The sequence below is a fragment of the Danio rerio genome, chromosome 1 (assembly GCF_052040795.2).
Source record: "Danio rerio strain M-AB ecotype USA chromosome 1, GRCz13ab, whole genome shotgun sequence".
In the NCBI taxonomy this organism is placed as follows: Eukaryota; Metazoa; Chordata; class Actinopteri; order Cypriniformes; family Danionidae; genus Danio; species Danio rerio.
The window spans coordinates 37,189,430-37,209,896 of record NC_141021.1 but is presented as its reverse complement, the minus strand read 5'-3'; the positions used below and the strand labels follow the sequence as shown (position 1 = coordinate 37,209,896).

General features: G+C 38.5%; 1 protein-coding gene across 1 annotated transcript in view; it reads right to left on the bottom strand.

Moving 5' to 3' along the window:
- Nucleotides 1–18,705, bottom strand: part of klf12a (Kruppel like factor 12a) — a 59,645-nt gene extending 40,940 nt beyond the window's left edge. The window contains 1 exon segment of the mRNA NM_207062.2: nucleotides 18,503–18,705. The gene's annotated coding sequence lies outside the window, so the exon portion shown is untranslated.
- Nucleotides 18,706–20,467: the final 1,762 nt, after the last annotated feature.

The following is a 20,467-nucleotide window of genomic DNA, read 5'->3' as shown; positions in this document are numbered from 1 at the left end:
AGTTCCGGTCACCCAGGCAGCACAGCCACTGTGCAAATGATTCAATCCCGCTACTGGTGGTCATCCATACACAAGGATGTAATCAACTTCATTAACAAATGCTCACCCTGTCAGATGTCCAAACACTCCCGTCACCGTCCAGCTGGATTACTCCAACCCCTGGAGGTGCCACATCGCCCCTGGTCACACATCGCTATAGATTTCATCACCGGTTTACCCATATCTCAGGGCAAAACCACCATCCTCACCGTAGTGGACCGGTTTTCAAAATCCTGTCGCCTTATCCCCATTTCCAAACTGCCCACAGCCATGGAAACGGCCGAATTACTCTGCGAGTGTGTGTTTCGATACTATGGTCTCCCCGAAGACATCGTGTCGGATAGAGGTCCCCAGTTTACATCCCGACTCTGGTCAGCATTCTTTAAAAATCTCCAAATCAACGTTAGCCTAACATCCGGCTATCATCCCCAATCCAACGGGCAAACAGAGCGCCTGAACCAAGAAATCGGCAGATTCCTCCGCACGTATTGTCATTCGAACCAGAACGAATGGGCCAAATTTTTGATGTGGGCAGAATATGCTCAGAACTCCCTCAGAAAGGCATCTACAGGACTAACCCCATTTCAATGCGTGCTGGGCTTCCAACCCCCGCTCTTTCCCTGGTCCGGTGAGACCTCTGAACTCCCTGCGGTGGATACCTGGTTTAAAAACTGCGAAGAGGTCTGGAACGCAGCTCATACTCACCTCTCTCACGCCATAAGGCGTTTCAAGGAACAAGCCGATCGACACCGACGTCCTGGTCCCATGTATTCCCCAGGACAATGGGTATGGCTTTCCACCCGCGACTTACGCCTCAAGCTGCCCTGCAAGAAACTCAGTCCCAGGTACGTGGGTCCTTTCCAGATAGAAAGACAAATATCTCCTGTTTCGTTCAGACTGACACTCCCTAACCATTTTCGTATTTCCCCCACTTTCCATGTCTCTCTGCTCAAGCCTGCTGCTGGTCCAGCCGAGACGGATAGGGAGGTGGCAGCCGGTGAACAGGGTCCCCCGCCTCTTATGATTGATGGTGAAGAGGCCTACCAGATCCACGAGATCCTGAAATCCAGACGCCGGGGCGGACAACTCCAATACCTCGTTGATTGGGAGGGGTACGGCCCGGAGGAGAGATCTTGGATTAACCGCAAGGACATCCTCGACACTACACTACTGGAAGAGTTCCACTCACAACATCCGGAGATGCCGGCCCCTCGCCCCCGTGGAAGACCCCGGCGTCGAGAATTGCCTCACTTCAGGAGCCGTTCGTTGGGGGGGGGGCTCTGTCACCGACTCGGTCCCAGTCATTCCCCTCGCTGACCAGCAGAGGTCACCATCTCCGGACTTCTAACCATTACGTCATCCTTCTCACTCAGATCCCAGCACACCTGTTCTCCATCTCACTAATGACCCACGTACCACATATAAGCAGCTCACACACACACTTCATTGCGAAGTCTTGTTTAGCCCCGGCCAGCATTTCTGAGCGTTCTATCCTGCCTGATCTCCCGTTTACCACTTCAGCCCGTTCCTCGACTCTGCTCTGTCTTCTGCCTGCCCTTGACCTAAAGCCTGATTACACGGACTCTGATTCTCGCTGCCTGCCCCTGACCTTAAGCCTGTATTACGGACTCTGAACCACGCTGCCTGCCCTTGACTCAAGCCTGGTAATCACTCTGCCTCTGTTATCTGCTAATCACCGTTGAGTTGTATGTTGTATGTTCGCACAGCCGTGCGAGGAGTTGATGTTTAAGTGTGACTTAATAAATACTGCAAAATGGATCCCTCCGTGTCAGTCTCCCCGTTACAATTTGACCATAGCCTCACTCTTTTTTTTCATTATTTTGCCGCAACTTCACTCTTTTTATTTATTTTCTCGCAGCCCCGTGAGCAAAATGTAGCCTGCAGGTTAATGATGATGTAACTATCATTCGACCCCAATCAGCGGCACCTTACTGAATATAAGAATTTGAATAATTAATACTAATTAATATTACACCTGCTCAATCAAAATCAGATGACTCACTACATTAATAAATCTGACAACTTGATCAGAAATCTAAAAAGAGGAGAAAAAGATTAAGCCATCAATAGAAAGTAATACTTTGGTTAAAAGAGTCTTGCAGATAACAGTGCAATACTTATTTTTTTCTTCCAAACGCAGCAGCATAACAGCGTCATTGTGGTGCAGTGGTCAGCTCGTTTCGTTACGACAACGCTAACCCAAGTTCGAACCTCACATGAGTAATTTTTTTTTTCATTTTTACTGTTAAGACATACAATGTGATACTGTTTGGGTTACTTAAGTATGTGTACATATTTTATTTTTATTTTTTGTGTGACCGTTACAAAGGATTGGATATCTATAAAGAATTTTGCACAGAATAAATTGCAGGAAAAGGACATTTTGATATTTTAAAGAATAGTGTTGGAGATTTAGCCACCCTTTAATGTTCTCATATTTATGAAAAACATTAGAAGTTTTAAAGCAGTTGTTTCCTTGAAAAAGACATGATAGTGTCATTAGGAACTGAATAGGAAATGACGTTATTTTAATATAGTCAGTCATGAACTGAGGTGGGCCGGTCTACGGCTTGAAACTCCATGGCTGAAAAGGAGTACCACTGGTATAGGACATTAGTCTTGTTTTTGAATATGCCACAATGCTGATACATAGAAATTTGAAAAGAGAGCTGGAAGCACAATCTCATTTGAATTTAAAGCGACAGTAGCCAAAAATGGCACAATTTGGTTTAAAGCCTAAAAGGGGAAGTTTCAAAGAAATTATGAAAGAAAATTATGAGGTAAAACTTCACAAACAAACTCTAGTGTCATTAGAGACTTATTTAAATATTTAAAAAAGGGGCATAATAGGTACTCTTTAAGCTTGGCCATTTAAAAAAAAAACTCTCAAATCACACTTGGAACAAAATACATTCCTTTACAATTTGTTGCATTAAGCTTCCTTATTTTGAAAATCAACAATTAATAATTTTACTACTGTTAAGTCTTTGTTTGAGTTAAAAATTTTGGACATTCTGCATGGATGTGTGATTCTGATTCAATTCAGTAATCTTGTTATACGAATAAATTCTTTGGCATATTTTATTACAGAATTTATAATGACAAATGAAGAGGAGGGCAGTGCGGTGGCGCAGTGGGTAGCGCTGTTGCCTAACAGCAAGAAGTTCACTGGTTCGAGCATCGGCTGGGTTGGGGTAGACGTTAATAAGGCTACGTTCACACGGACATGTGACACGTGATTTTGTCTTGACAGTGTGAACAGCACAAACTGCATGAAATCTGATCCTTTTAATTCAGATTTGTGCCACTTTCATATGTACTATTAAATCAGACACATCTGATCTGATGTTTTGCGATGCAACCGCAGTGTAAACGGTCATGTATGATTTCATGTGACTTTCAGTGACATGCGTCATCATTCTGTGCCGCAAACATCATCTACCCTGCAGCAGCTTAGTAGAATGGCACACAGGGCAATTACTTTACCACAGAAAGTTGGTTGTAATTTTGCAAATAAAAATTTGAAGGCAAAATTGGTGATTGTTAACCATTCTGGTTAACAATTGGGGAGTGTCAGGGGCTGTTACTGATAGGAAATCCATGCGCAAAAGAGGAGGTACTTTCCTTTTAAGGACAAACTTTCCCTTCGAGCCTTGCAGTGTAGCCAACAATATAATTAATGGGAAATAATAAATAATTATCATAGTTAATCAGCTATAGAGAAGACTCCAGATCCAAATCTGTTTTTACATCACTGTGATGGTTGGGCTTAGGGTTGGGGTAGACGTTATTAAATACAATTAATGGGCAATTTAATAAATTCTCATTAACTTCTGGCCGCAGCTGTGATCTATAGCTGATAAACCATGTGGATGAATGATAACAGCAGACTGCCTCTACTGGCCCATATCTATCAGCTGATAACTACTGATAAAGGCCATTCAATCGAGAGATGACATTAGAATCGTCTGGATCAACACCCATTCTTGTCTTAAGACGATTTTATTGTTGACAACCATACACTGACTGGAAATAAGTGTTATAATATTTCTTTTAATACCATTTCTTTATTAAAGCCTTATTAAGTTTTTGTATTTTAAGAACTCTTTCAAGTGTTCTTCAGCCTCCGGCGCCTAGACTGCAGCTCCGCACAGGAAGTTTGGCCAGAGAAGAAATGGTCATGACCAACTGAGCCTGTTTTCTCTTGAGTTTTATTTTCCTTCACTTTCGTCAATAAGTGAAGGTTGTTCCTTGTCACTGTCGCCACTGGCTTGCTTGGTTTGGGACTTGTGGAGCTGTGCATTGTTGGATTAGAAACTGGACTGACAGTTTCAATTTACTAGAACTTCTGTTAAGCCGCTTTGAAACAATCTACATTGTAAAAGCGCTTTATAAATAAACATGAATTGAATTGAAATCTTGCATGTATAAATTATCTTCCAGCACTGGCAGATAATTTGACTTGTTTCTAGTCTGTATCTTCTTAAATCATTCATTTATTTTTTTGCATTATATGTTTTTTTTTTTTTTTTGCAAACCAGAATGCTCTGAAGAGTGAAAGTGTCAAAACTGTTTTCCTGTTTCGAAAACAACTCAACTAAACCTCGAGATGCAGTCTACATTATTTCCTTTTCTTCCTGTCTGTAATTTTTTTCTTCTTCATCTGCTATTTTCACACTGCACAGTGTGTGGTGGCGCATGTATTATTACAGGTTCGAGATCAGTTTCAGACTGGAGAAGATCAAGACCTTAGAGAGTGAGCCTGTTCCCAGATCAGGTCAAAAAGATGACAAATGGCATCTCGGTCACAGCTTGGACTGGTTTGCTGTGCTCTCTTCCATGAAGACAGCGGGCCAGAAACATCTGAAGTTCTCTCTCTGCTGTTCCACTGGACAGGGTGAGACAGATGTGTGTAATTTGACTTGAACTATTGAACCGCATGCCGTCAAACTGTTTATTATCAGAGGTCTGGCACACACCAGGTTGCGCAATATCTGAAGGCCGTGTTATTAGGCAATATTGTGCAATATGTGGCGTCGACCATGAAGAGTTGACGAAAAAATGTGCTCCTTGAGAATGAGTGCTCTGGAAATTTGGGGCAACCATCAAATGCTTTTAACATTCCCAAATGCAGGTCAGTTGACTTGGAAGCTTGAGTCAAACTGATCATTAAGTGACTCACAGTGGGCTTCCTGTTTTTCATCATAAGAGGCAGACTCAAAGAGCCACATTTTTGGATTGTCTGATTTAAATAATAATTAATGAGAACAACAAATGTGCTCAGCTGAGCAGTCTGTTTTGCACTTTTGTACTGCATTACATCTTGCTGCCTTTACATTTGTAATTGCATCTTAAATTGTAAGAGAACTGATGAGAGAGGACAGACATTTTCAGTTTGGTTTCTGCAATTTATTGTCCTGCTAGAGCTGGATTGAAGAGCTATATAGCCAATACAGATATTTTAATTTTGACGTATTCTGATTTTATATCTAGTCTACACTCTATCAATCTGCACATACAGTTGAAGTAAACAACGTCTTATACACAAATGTTAAGCCACTTGGCATAGTAGCCAAGGCACACATTGTCTACAGTAGTCAACACTTGAAGTGGATCAAAACCTCTCATCAAAGATGTCCTAAAACTAATGCTCAACACCCATTCTTGTCTTACGCCCCATTCACACGGGGCTTTAGCGTCAACGCTTAACTGAAGGCGTGTCTGAAGTTGGGGCTGAAGCGATCCTCATAGAAGCGTCAGCAAATTAAATTTCAATCAGCAATAGGCCCCTGTCTAGCTGGTGTATTTGCATACAGCGATCTGATTGGCTGACGCTTCTGTCGGTGCTTGAAAAGCTGAGCTAGTCCCAACTTCTGGAGCAAGCAACGCTTCTGGAGCGAGCAACGCTTCTAAAGCGGCGTCGACGGGTCCACAATGCAGTTCGGCAGGGCTTGACGTAACCCATTCAAAGTGAATGGGAAGCGTTGACTCTGACGCCCCGTGTGAATGGGGCGTTAGAACAATTTTTTAAAACTTTTTGATCCACTTCAAATGTTGACTACAGTAGTACAATAGCATTAAGCCAAACATTCAACAAAGTACCCTATACCTAAGGCTCAGTGATGGGAAAAAATAATAACATGTTTATTTCAAGTCTTGGTACACGCTCTGCACTACTAATCAAAGAAGCAGCAGCAAAGCAGATCATTGCCACCAAGACCAAACACTTCAACTTTGCTACATGCATATTAATTGCCATACTAAATCTGTAGTGCAAGAAAAATCGGTTCAAATGCAGAGAAAGTATCATTGTTAAAACCTGAACTGTGGCCTTGTGCCCATGGCGAAATCACAGAACGCACTGCAACTCTTATGACATAACTCATTTAATTGTAGAAATAAAAAATGAGCAGTAGCAGTGCAATGTATGTGATTCAGTCGTAGGCATGAGGCCACAGAACATATTTTATTAATGCATGTACCCTGGGTTTAAACCTATGTTTCTTTACAAACAAACTTCTTTGTCACAATTTTGAGTTTATATCTCAAAATCAGGACATTTCTACTCAAAACGGAAATTCATATAATAGTTTTAACTTTGTAGATTAGATTCTAATCTCAGAATTTAAATTAAAAAATTGCATTTGATTGCATTAATATTCCACAGATATGAGGCATTTAGTTTTCTCAAATTTGTGATTGATTTTTATTACAACTGTAGACTTTGTTTGTATTTTGCAATAATATCTTGAGACTTTATCTCATAATTAAGAGTTCAAATAATTTAATTGCAAGTTATATCATCTGAGTTTATATCTCACAATTGCCAGTTTGCAGATAATACTACTGAGTTTATATAATCAAAGGTTCAAGTTTGCATCTTGCAATTCTGAGTTCATATCTGCCAATTTTGGATTTATATCTTGGAATTCTGAGTTTATATCCTGCAATTCCAAGTTTACATCTCACTATTCTAAGATTACACGTTCTCACAACACTGATTTTATATCCATTTTTTTCCCTCCTAGTTGTGAATCAATTTCTCATTAACACATCACCCATTGTACATCAAATGCCTTCGCTATTATAAAACACAATTATAAAGAGAATTTTGTAGTCAAATAAAACATCACACTCTTAACAATATTCAGAAAATTGATTACTTTCATAATACAGTATGTCAACCGGTCCAAATAACCACCCACTAAGGTGTTTGAAAGTCTTGTCTGTTTCACAGCTGGAAGAGATCTGCCCTCATTCCCATTAGGCTGTGTGGACTCATGGGGCAGAGATAGCCCTCCCCAGCTGTCCTCAGCATTGTGGGAAAGCCTGAGCCTCTTCTAGTGCACTGCCAGAAAAGACTCAACCCCTAAAGCACAGCGTGAGTGCCAGTAACCAAGCATGCTAACTAGCGTGACCGCTAACCACCCAGAGACTGCACATCATACAAAGAGTAAACTTACAGAAAAGAAGCGAAGAGAGAAGGGAAGCAGAAGGAAGAGAGGGAGGACAGGAAAGGATGTGATCGCTAGAGATTACGCAGCCCTTCCAAAACAGACGATAACCACCAAGCACTCGTTTTTCTTTTTACATACTCAACAAGGCATTTTTAGCCCTTTGAACGATATTAGCCCTAGTTCTTTCCTGAGTGTTATGATGCCCCTGCTCGTAATGAGCAAGGCAGCTGTGTTTGTTTTCCAGCAGTGAATGCTCACACAGGGCTGGGTAAGAATTGTTTTTCGTTCTCTACCCTGGATGAAGCTGGAAAATTCACAGCTGCAACTAAAGTTGGGGGAAAAGTGAGTTTCCTCATCTAGAAAAATACCAAATAGGCTGTTATGATTTAAAGTTAAGTGCCCTCATGTTGCATGTGTTGTAATACTGCTGTAATCAATCAAAATTCTGGATCGTTTAATGCAGTGTGTGGATTTTTTTTAGACCAGGGGTGCCCAATCTTTTTTGTATAAAAAAACCTCAAATATCATCGAGAGCCGAATACCAAAATATATTACATAAAAGTTGCCATGGGTAAGTTTCTAATTTATTAGAAAACATTATTTTAAATCATATTAACTAATGCAGTATGACATTTAAAATGATAACTAGCATACATTTACATTACATTTACATTTTACATTACATAAACAATCACATTCATAACGGTAGAGTTTAATGCTGAATACACTAGTCAAGCAGAATCTGCCTTTGCCTTGATTTGTCCTCTATCTGTTGGGTGACAGTAAATTTAGGGTGCTTTCACACTAGCACTTTTGGTCCACACCCGGATTTGTTTATCGCCAGAGTATGGTATGTTTAGCTAGTGTGAGCGTGTCTTCTGAACTCGGGTGCGAACCCACAAACCTTACTCGGGTCTGTCTGAAAGAGGTTGTCTGGAGTACAGTTCACGCAAACTCTGGTCCAGTTCACTTCTGGTATGAATGCAATCGTACCAAATAATGGAAGTGAACCACCAACAGTACAACAAACTAACGTTTTCATAAGGTTAATTTATGTGTGTGTGTGTGTATCTGTCTGTCAGTGTATCATGTACTGTACCTTGTTGACAAGTGGGACTGAGCCAGTTATAGCACAGTTATAATGTCTCCTTCAAAAACAGCTTCTGCAGACATTGTGTTATGTTATGAACATTTATACAATTTTTTTTTTATACTATTTGCTTTCTGTATGTCCAAAACCAAAAGATTTGGTAAAAGCAGAACGAGATGTGCAGACGGCTATCTATTTTGCCACTTTGCTTTCATGTCCATCACCTGGCAACAGCCGTACACACAACAGCAGCTCGATGACCCTAGTGTACAAAGGGTTCAGAAGGAAAAAAGACAGTGTGAACACAAACCAACCTAGAAGATAGCAAGGAGGGACAATCGAACTTGGGTACAGTCCAGGCAATTGAACCAAGTGTAAAAGCACCCATAAACTAAATCTGATTTATTTACACCGTTTAATTAAAACATTCAATTTCAGTTAACTTTTAACAATAAAAAATGAAAGAAAGAAACAAACAAAAGGTTTAGATTTGAAATGACAATCTCTAAACCATCCCAATCATTCTTCCTCTCTTCTCAGGTGGCATGATTTAACCAAGTTAAAGATTACCATGGGCTAACTTTGGCCCGCAGGGCCCAGTTTGGGCATCCCTGTTTTAGACAAACCCTTAGCCATAGGTTAGGAACTAGTTAACAGCTTGTTCAAAGCACACTTTTTACCATTGCAATGCATTTATTATCTGGGAATAAACCTATGATTGTTACTGTATGGTACTATAACACAACCCTCTACTAATGGAGCTAAGGCTGTTGCGGTGAGGAAAATTCTCTTTCAGTGAACCTTGATGGTTCAATAGTGTAATTTGTGGTATTACCACCAACAAGCCTTGCATTTGCATGGATGGCCGAGAGGTTAAGGTGTTGGACTTAAATCCAGAGAACAAATGCCATTGTGGGTTCAAAAAAACTGGTCAGCTTTGGCCTAATGATTAGAGACTTGTACTTGAGATCCAATCTAAAGCAGGTTTAAGTAGATTGAAGAAGGGGAGAGTGAATATCCAGCACTCACTTCCCCCCTCAATACCATGGCTGATGTGATTCCCTGATGTGAAACCCCCAACTGCTACCTGGGCATCTTTGTATATGTTGTCCAGTTATTATGCATGACATATTTTAAATGACAGTGAGGCATTTTCTTAAACATTTTTCAAGAGTTCACACTTAGCTGATGATTTATAATAAGCCTGTTTGGCATGCTGTCCTGGAAGAGAGCTCTGAGCTCAAGGGATGCTCTAGCCCAGGGCTCCCTACCATTTGCAGGGCGAGAGGAGAAACTACCCCGCTGATGTGGCTAAAAGTGAACTACTTTAAGAAGGAAAGATACTGATGCTGGGAGCTAGACTATAGTGGCCAGGTGGCTTAGTCAGTTTATTGACTCAGAATCAGTTTATTTAGTTGCAGGGGGAACATGCAATTGGCGAGGACCAGAGCTAGCGGTGTTCTTGCTGTGGGACAACACAACAGTGCTAGCCACTGGGCTGCCATGCCACCCAATCTAGGTGAAATAGGGAGGAGAAGGGGAGAAAGGGGGTTTCTTCCAGATGAAGATGGTTGTGGAATTGAAGACTGTGGTTATTTATAGTAACTTAGGAATCATCTGATTAAAGGATCATGATTAGCTATCGCAGGACCGGCTGTGGTCAATCATAAGCACGTGATCCTTTTGAAATTAGTTTATAAATAAACTTTACTTATTTATTGTTATTAGCCAAACACAAGCATTTACTTTTTTTTGTAAATGTTGCATATTGACTGGTTTAATCATCTGGCTCTTCCTTATTTTAGTTATAAAAAGAAAAAAAAGACGAAGTATTGCCAAACTAGTGGAATAACGTTATCTGTATTTTGAGACAGCAATAGATACATATTTTACATATTGAGCAGTGACAAAAGTGCACAAGGCAATGTCTTATGTCTTACTGGTGGTAGGGATGCTATTTTAGGAATGGTTCATATTTCAGGAAAGTGACAAATAACCAATACAGTTGCACAAGTTCCAGGACATGTTGGGAAAAGTGGAAGAGAGCACGCAACTGCAGGTGAAATCCAGAGAAGAGGCTGAACTGAGTGCAAGAGGAAGATGTAAAGAGGTCCAGAAGAAGAACAGGTTTTTGCTCCTCCAAAATAATTCACCCTGACAGCAGCAGTGGAGCTGAAGGGAACTGTCTGACTCTGACAGATCTCTAACCAGGAACAGATCCCACATGAAACTCTCCCTCTTCCTCTTGCACTTGGAGGTCAGGCCCCACCAGGAGGGGTTGTGGGGTCAGAGGTCAAAGTTGAGTCAAAGTGTTCGCAGGAAGTGCATCCGCTACAGGCTCTGATCGTGGAGCTCAGTTTTTAATGGGCCAGGCGGTCACTGGGGAGATCTGCTGTTTCCCGTACTGTACAGGAACCACCCTGCCACTTCGCTCTCTGTAGGCTGGTGACTCACAAAGGAGATTTAGTTCCTCTGATTTCTGTTTTGTGTGCACATGTGTGTAGGTGTGTGTATGTGTTAGTGCGTGCTGCGTGCAAGCATCTGGGTTTCTATGCCAGGAAGAGTTGCAGTTGAATGGGAATCGGTTAGAGTGTAAATGGCTGAGCTAATTTCAAGATACATTTCCATTAGCTGTTTTGGCTGCCACGGCCAGACTTAGCTTTGAATATATAGTATAGATTAGGGACTTTTATTTATTACTTTGTTTTGTTTAAAGTCAATGAAATAATCAACTTAATTAAATTGTGCAAATCTATGATCTGATGACAGTCCTGAATCAAAACCATAGATCCCAATTTATGTAATCCAATGCAATCTTACATCAATTTATAACTTTTTGATTTAGTTGCTTATTTGCAGTGTTGGGCAATAACGCGTTACTACGTAGTAATATGTTACTGTTACAGCATCACATTTGAAAGTAACTAATACTGTAACACATTACTTTTAAATGTATTAACTCTGTTATCACTACAATATGATGCGTTTGTCTGTTACTTGGTAAGGTGAATAATGTTGGCTGCAGTCTAGCCCACATCTTCGGTTTACAACGGCGACACACTGTGGAATTAGTAGATGCCAACTAGGCCTGTCAAAATAATCCATATATTGACATATCATACAACAAATGAACATGACCTCAATCATTTTGCAATACATTGTGCAATACATATCGACCATACATAAAATCCTAGCAACATTTTAGCTGTGCAAAATCTCAATCGCGTGGGTTTCCTCCAGGTACTCCAGTTTCCACACAAGTTCAAAGACATGCGGTACAGGTGAATTGGGTAAAATACAGCTAAAATTGTCCATAGTGTATGTGTGTGAATAAGAGTGTATGGGTGTTTCCCAGTGATTGTTGCAGCTGGAAGGGCATTATCAGCTGCATAAAAAAATATGCTGGATAAGTTGGCAGTTCATTTCGCTGTGGTGACCCCAGCTCGAATAAAGAGACTGCGCCGAGAAGAAAACGAATGAATGAATAAAATGACTATAAAATTACTATGACTAGTAATGACTATTAAATTAAGAATGAAATATGATGTGTTCTTTGGAAGAGTGTACTTGCATTGTAATTATATTATATTGGCATTCTGGTATTATATAATGAGTGGCATAAAATGGTCTTAAAATTGCAATAACATTGTTTATCGCAATATATTTTTGTACAATAAATTGTACAACAAAAAATAGATATCGTGACAGGCTTAATGCCAACCAACCACCATAAAGAATATGTGTTGTGTATGAGGTGCCAGACTGGACAAAAGTCAATCAAAAGCAGAGACAGATTGCGCATGAGGTACACTAAGTGTGCGCGCGAGAGAAACCAAGTGCACGCAATAGAGGGCAAGTGTGCTCGCGAGAGACCTAACGCATGCAAACATTAACAAAAAAAAGAAAATAAATAATAAATAAAAATAATTTAAAAATTACTTTAAAAGCAATGCATTACTTTTTAGTGAGTAATTGAGTTACTTTTTGAATAAAGTAACTAGTAACAGACTATTTTTCAGTTACTAACACAACACTGCTAATTTATATAAACTCATTTTAAGGATGAGTATTATTTTAGTATGATATGCTCATCCCCAATGACATCTGGGTTTAGGGGTGGGGTTTGAGAGCAAGCCTTTGTTTTAAATACCTTTTTTATGAATTAGATCATATGGATTTGTATGAATTAGCCAATTATCGGACAATATGCAAAATATTTCCTCATGACATTGGGCTGGATGTTTACACCAGACACGAACAATTGTGGCACAGCATAGTGAAGATTATATGTGGATGTCAAATGTTTGTTATCTTTAATATCAGAGAACAGAGAATGTTCAGATAAATGTCACAGTTGCTACAAAAACATCAGAGAAAATTGATTATGTGTAGAACTGCAGAGAAAATCAGATTTAGTGGGAAGATTGATAATTTGTTAAAGTAGTAGTCATGAAGGATAGTTTGTGTTTCTGGTGTAGTCCCAAATGTTATTTTAATTTACTATTAAATATTACAGTGGATGAGGTTAAATCCAAATGGGGAAGAAAAAAAAAGATCAGGATGAGTGTCAGGCTGCTGCAAAAAAATCATGTTAATATTAGAGCCACCTTATAAATAGTTATGAAGTTAACATTGGTGATACATCCTTTTGTGTTTCGTGTGAATGCAGTCTGTGATTCATTTTGTTTTATTGAATAGAATGTGCAAATATTGCAAACACAGAAAGTTTTTCATTTGGACTCAGACAACAGCATTGTCAAAACAATGGCAATGTCAGTCATTATCTTGAGCAGAATTAACAAAGTACAGAAGTCTGTCATTGTTGTTCTGGCAGCACATACAGTACCTCAAGATTAACACACTATGTATGGATATTACACCACAGTTTTTACAAAAAAATATTATTATTATTATTATCATTATTATTATTGTACTATCATTGTTTACAAGAAGATCATAATGGTTTTGTTTTCAATACCTTGTAGATTACTGTCTTGTAAATTAATGGTCAAAATGCTTTTTTTTTTTTAAAAGCCATTTCCTATAAACACCTCCATGTAGATTTTTCAATATGTCAACTAGCACTCATTAAAGTAGTAGACTATATGCTTAACAACTACTCACACTTTATTTTGATGCTCTTCAGCAGACATTTACTGACTCTGAGCCTCTATTTTGACTGTCAAGCCTAACCTTAAACTAAGAGTCTTCTAATGCTCTACTGATATACCAATGAGAGTCAGTTGACAAATAGTAGTAAAGTTACTTAGTCAACAGAATATTTAGACTATCAAAATATAATCTGAATGCAGAGACAGATTTAACCAATATGCAAGGTAAGCGGCCGATTAGGGCCCCAGAAAGTCTGAGGACCCCCAAATAAATACCTAGAAGTATACATGATACTATAAATTTTATATAACATTGTTTTTTACCATAAAGAAGCAGTGGCGCAGTAGGTAGTGCTGTTGCCTCACAGCAAGAAGGTCGCTGGGTTGAGCCTCGGCTCAGTTGGTGTTTCTGTGTGGAGTTTGCATGTTCTCCCTGCGTTCGCGTGGGTTTCCTTCGGGTGCTCCAGTTTCCCCCACAGTCCAAAGATATGCGATAGAGGTGAATTGGGCTAAATTGTCCGTAATGTATGAGTGTGTGTGTGTGAATGTGTGTGTGGATGTTTTACAGAGATGGGTTGCGGCTGGAAGGGCATCTGCTACGTAAAAACTTGCTGGATAAGTTGGCGGTTCATTCCGCTGTGGCAACCTCGGATTAATAAAGGGACTAAGCCAACAAGTAAATTAATGAAAGAATGAATGTTTTCTATCATATTTTGAACGGTGAGGGTTTAAATTTTTTAAAGCTTTAATGTAATTAATTAATCCGTGCAAATGTGTCCCCCACTTTCAATTATGGACAAGTCCAGTAGTCAAAGAGTAAAGGTTAAGTTTTAAAAACAAAATATTTTATTTATGATGTTTAGTTGTGAATTCATCTTAAGAAAACAAATAGTTTCAAAAGTTTTAAAAGGTGCTTTACATGTTATTAGTATTTTGCATTAAGATAAAATGTAGATGTAGTTGTAAAAAGCAAAATAAAAATAAATAAATTAACGTAAAAAAGGTGCATTTTAGGACTTGTGAAATTTGGACCCCTTGGCTGGAATTGTTTAGAGCCGCAAAATCACTAACTTTGCCCCTATCTAAAAGCATATAAATATAACAATGTCTGTCTTGCTGTAGAATGGGAATCACAGACTACTCCGTTTAGAACAGAAAATTTGTCTCTGTGAGGAGCAAATCTGCTTTGAAGCAATGCAGCTGGACATTTGTGTCTTCGAACATCTTGCTTAAAATCTGTGCATTACTTGGCTTGAGTAATTTATGTAAAGGCAGCTGGTAAATGTAAAAAAAAAGTGTGTGTGACAAAATATCCGAGCTGTTAACGGAGCTTAGAAATGTAAATGTTCTTCCACTGACATGCTATAATATATTACTGTATAGTATACATTATAAAACAAATATCAGCTGTCACAAGAGTGATACCTTTTTAAAGAGACTACCATGTACTATTTAGGTAATAATATTTACATTTTCTGTAATAATATGCACTGTTTAGGAATAAATAAGGTGCAAAACTGTGACAACAGTGACACATGCTTTTTCAAAACACAAACAAACATAAAAACGTCGCTTGTTTGTTTAATTTAATGGCCTGTTTCCACTGAGTGGTACAGTACGGTATGGTTCAGTTCGGTACAATTTTATGGCCATTTCCACTGTCAAAATGTACCTAAAAGCAAACTGTACCATACCACTTTTTGAGTACCATTTGGTACCTAGCACAACAAAAGGGTACCAAAAGGCGGAGCTACACGCTCAACTGGATGCTATTGTTTTACAGAGATACGTCACTCACTCCTGCAACAAGCCAGGAGAATGAAAACAAAGCAACCACCATTTTTAAAAACACAGCTGAGACATTACACCGTAATAATATATACATATAATAACGAGCCATGGTCGACCAAAGCTTAAACTAACTTGTTGTTGTATGGATGAACAGCCAAAGAAAAACGAGATCTGCCTTGTCCTGTTTTTGTTTTTATGAGGCTGACTAAAAGTGCGAGTGAGTTCATTTTCTCCAGAGAGCTCGTCGCGTGTCTATATTTAAAATAACAAACTTCTTGGGCTGATGATAACGTGCCCGTGATTATTGAAGTGCTTCTGACATCCGATCCTTTTAGAAATTGACAAACGCGAGAGTAAAGTGCGAAAAAACAAAGGAGAAGCCAGAAAAAACAAAGGAACAAATGATTTTTTCAGCAACCTAAAACACGAATAAACTGCCAAATTTAATTATTATCATTGTCTTTCGGACTATTATGAAATCGGAATGACGGAATTACTTTCTAAAAGAGGTTACATGTGCTGGCAAAGATTAAAGATACAGATGAGAGGTTTGCTCTGACTGTGAGCTAAATGTTTCATGTTTTTGAAGCCAAATAAAGAGTAAATGTATGCTGTGTGTAGTGTTTCTGTAATTGGTAACATTTCGGAGACTGTAAGGGGCTGTATTTGTTCATACTGTATATGTTGCATTTATAACGTTAATTATATTTTATAATTGCAGAACTACAGTAGGCTAATTTTTCATCATTGATCTGCAGTTATATTCAAATCAGTTTCACAGAAATGTTAGTAATGAACATTTACACACAGGTATTTATGTGTATAAAGCCTCTATTTTGTGAGAAGTGCTTCTCATATGATATGTGAACGATCCCTACAGCTTTACTTTGACATATCCTTAAGCGAGAATCACGTCGACTGAAACTTTCTTTCTACCATCAGTACCCTTTTAGTAGAAATGCAAGCCTCATAAAGGTGACCCGTACTGTACCATACTGTACCACTCATTGGAAATGGGCCATAAGGTCAGTTTAGTTCTTTTCAGCAGTGGTGTATACATTTTATGTATATTTATTTGTGTATTTTAAATAATTAATTCATAAATACCAAAAAAAAAAACTTCAAATCTGCATTGAAAAATATAAATATAGATTATGATTAAAAATACATTTATTTATTTTTATTCAAATTCAATTAAAATTGTTCTTTAATTGCTTTAACTTTAATTTTACTAATTATTTTTTTAAATACTTAAAACACTTTTTTTCAGTACCATGTAATTGTTAATTTCACTAAAATGTATATTTTTGTAGACAGTTCATTTCCACTTAGGTGAAAGAAGAAAATAAGATGAAGGAAAGTGACTGACTAAGTAACTCAGTTATTAGTAAGTAATGTTTTAAATAAAACTCATGAATCATAAAGATCAAAAAGATCATGAATTTTCACTAATTACAACTGAAGATTTAGTCATACTAATAGTAAACACATCTAAATAGACAGTGTCTTAGGATCTGTGTCTTAGATGTCTTTTAAATACAGTATTGATCTATGAATGTCTATATTCTAATGTGTTTTACAATAGGCAAGCAACTAACCTGTGCCATCAAATCCATCACAGAAATATTTAAAACGCTTTGTTGCATGTAAAATTGTGTCATTTGTACTTGATGCCGGAGTGTGATCTCACACATAACAGCCACAATCAAGACTCAAATGAGTAATAAAAGTTCTGACTGTGAAATATGAAACTTTCTTACCATGAAGACCTACATCAAAATATATTTCTACACCTGATTCACACGCCCACTCAATCTATTGATTCAGGTTCTGTTTGCACAAAGCCCACACATCCACCCTTCAGCATCTCTCTCTCTCTCCTTCTCTTTCGCCCACTTTGTGTTCATAAAGCCCATCTACAACAACAGCCGTCCTGAGGGGTGAACCTGCCAGAGCCCCAGCTGGCTCTTGGGTCACTCAGACACCACTGTGGAAAGTTTGCTTATTTAATTTGACAACTTAGGTGAAGAAATGCATCCAAAAACACCAAATCAGTGACCTCCGAACTTCCTCACTGTAACTGCAACACGACACAAAGCTTATCCGGTGCAGACGCGACAGACACTCTAGAGGAACTCTCAGGTGCGGTTTCTGTTCTGCGGTGCAGAGGATGCTGTGTATTTATAGATGCTTAAATTGTTTTTAACGCGATTACTGCTGTGGTTTGCTTAAACGATGTCTAATTATTTATGTAGAGCTTTCAAAGGCTGATTGACTTGGCTAACAATTTAATTTCACATACTTGAGAAGGAAACCACTGGCAGACGGACAGAGACCAAATCATCCATGCCAAATCACACCAACAGATGCAACAGCTCTAGTTCCTTACTGATCCTCAACAAAGCTGTACTGTTCTTTTACAGTACTGCATTTATCATATATTGTTGTGTCAAAGGCAAGTAGCTCCTACTGTATGCAGAAGTGTGAAGCAGACAGAAAAAAAGGAAGTGACTGCAATTCTGAAGTCTTTCATAAGTACAAAGAAAATATAAACAAAATCATCTAGCATTGATATAACATTCATAAATGTGCAGATTCTAAAGTGTTTCTAAGGCTATAACTGCCTGTGCAGCCATTCTACAGTATGATGTAAGAAAAAAAACATGCAGTAAAAAACAAATACAAGATTGCAAAACTGTTAACACATTCTATAACATGTTATAATACGCTATAATAATTGATTACATATACAGTAATAAATATTATAAATAAATGTATACACCTTCCATAAAATGCTAACTGCAGAGCAAATGAATTTGAGAAATATTAATGACAACATATTATGTATTGAAACACTACTTATTAAACTATATCTGTTTCTCATTATACTCTTATTTACAGTGTTATTTCTAACATGACAGCTGACAGGTCAACAGTCCAACAAACTAACTGTCTTAAAAATGACAAACTTTAAACAAAATAACAGTACTGACCTTGTTTATTAAGCTCAGTAATTGTGAGCGAGGACTACTATCCTTACAGCGTTCCTCTGTCTCCCTGTTAATTTCTGTCTTGTTTTCCTATGTCGCACTTTTTTGATGTGACCCCCTTCTCTCTCTCTCTCTCTCTCTCTCTCTCTCTCTCTCTCGCTTTCTCTCGCTCTCTCTCTCTCTCTTTCTGTGTTCCCTCCTCCGCCGTGTGTTTCTCAGGAGGAAATGAATGGACGGCTCACACGGTGCTGTTCTACTCACAGTGCTCATGTCACGTGACCAGCTGAATGAAGAGAGGGGGTGGACCCTCGGGCTGCCAGGCGGAGGACAAGTGTGTGCGCGTGTGTGTAAGCGTCTGTTAAGTTACTGTATGATCATACGAGAGACAGGACGTGCCAGACTATGAAAATGTAGTGGGTGTTTAACTATGTGTTTACACGTCAGCTGAGTTTTGCTGTGGTAGTAGATATATATCTAATCATCAGAGATTATTTTGTACACCTCAACCAAAAAAGGTAAGGTTTTGACATCAACTTTAAAGGTCTGGTGAATAGCATTACTATTTTACGCATATCTAATCAAGTGTGCTCCAAAATAGTCAAAATTTGCATTTAAAAAGGGTCACCAAATTTGTTCCTGGAGGGCTGGTGTCCTGCAGATTTAGCTCTAACCCTAATCAAACACACCTGAACAAGCTAATCAAGATCTTACTACTGTATTTATACTTGAATCACCCAGACAGGTGTGTTGAGGCAAGTTGGAGCTAAACCCTGCAGGGACACCGGCCCTGCAGGACCGAGGTTGGGGACCCCTGCTCTATAGTATCTGACATGTCTCGCCCCTTTCATTTGATGCGCTTGAGCTCAACCACTCACACTGATCCTATCCTACTCTATGTGTCTATGTCCCGCCCTCTATTTATGTTTTAGTTGAGATTACGTCACACATTGAATAAAAATGCACATTTCAAAACACTTCATGGGACCTTTAAACATTCACACACTCGTAAAGTTCTGTCATGAAACTCTATTGGATGTGTAGGTTTATAGGTGACATCTAGGTCCAGACAGAATCTGCGGACAAATTTTGTACTATTTCTGCGGATTTACGTGGAATGATTTTAGCAGTATTGTAACTAAAAATCTAATATATGTAACAAAAATAATACCTTTTTAACTTTTATTTAATGTTTACTACACAAATTCAATTAGGTCCACTTATTTGGTTAACAAAGCAAGTCTCTCATGTAATAGAACTACTAAAAGACAGAACATATTACTTTACAAACGGTATTGTAAATTAATCATATATAAATATTTTAATATTAATTATTAATATTATATTACAATAAAATTAGTGAAATTAATTTGAAAACTGAATAAATATACATTTACACAAGCAAATAAATAGACTAAATGATGGGCTTAAAATCTGCAGATTTCTGTGCGTGCAGATTCCGCGTGGGCCTAGTCATATCTTACCTACTCTAATACATCATCAAATACATGGCACAGGTGATTGATTGCTGTTGCTTAGCAGCCAATGAGCTTGCTTCTCAACATTTAAATGCCTTGGGTTTTATCTGAAATCGCATATTTCCCTACTATATAGATTAAAAAACAGCTTGTGAGCCAAGTATAGTATTCAAAAAACAGTAGGAGAGAAGTACCTGGATGACTTAGTACTTCTGGTGAGATTCTGGAGTGCACATCCAATGGATGCTATGCTATCCCTTGATGCCACACTAGAGAATTCATGAATGTGAGTTAAGCGATTTAATGCAGAGTTCAGACTGCATGATTTTAGCCATGAATTTAGCTCGTTCACTTGAAATCTAATCACCCAGTGTGAACATTTAAAGATGTGATTAAAGATAATTATTGAAAGGGGGTTCAATAATTCAGATTTCAGCTGTACACATTAATTTCCATACAAAACCTGTCCAAGAGTTGTCATGACTGAACTACA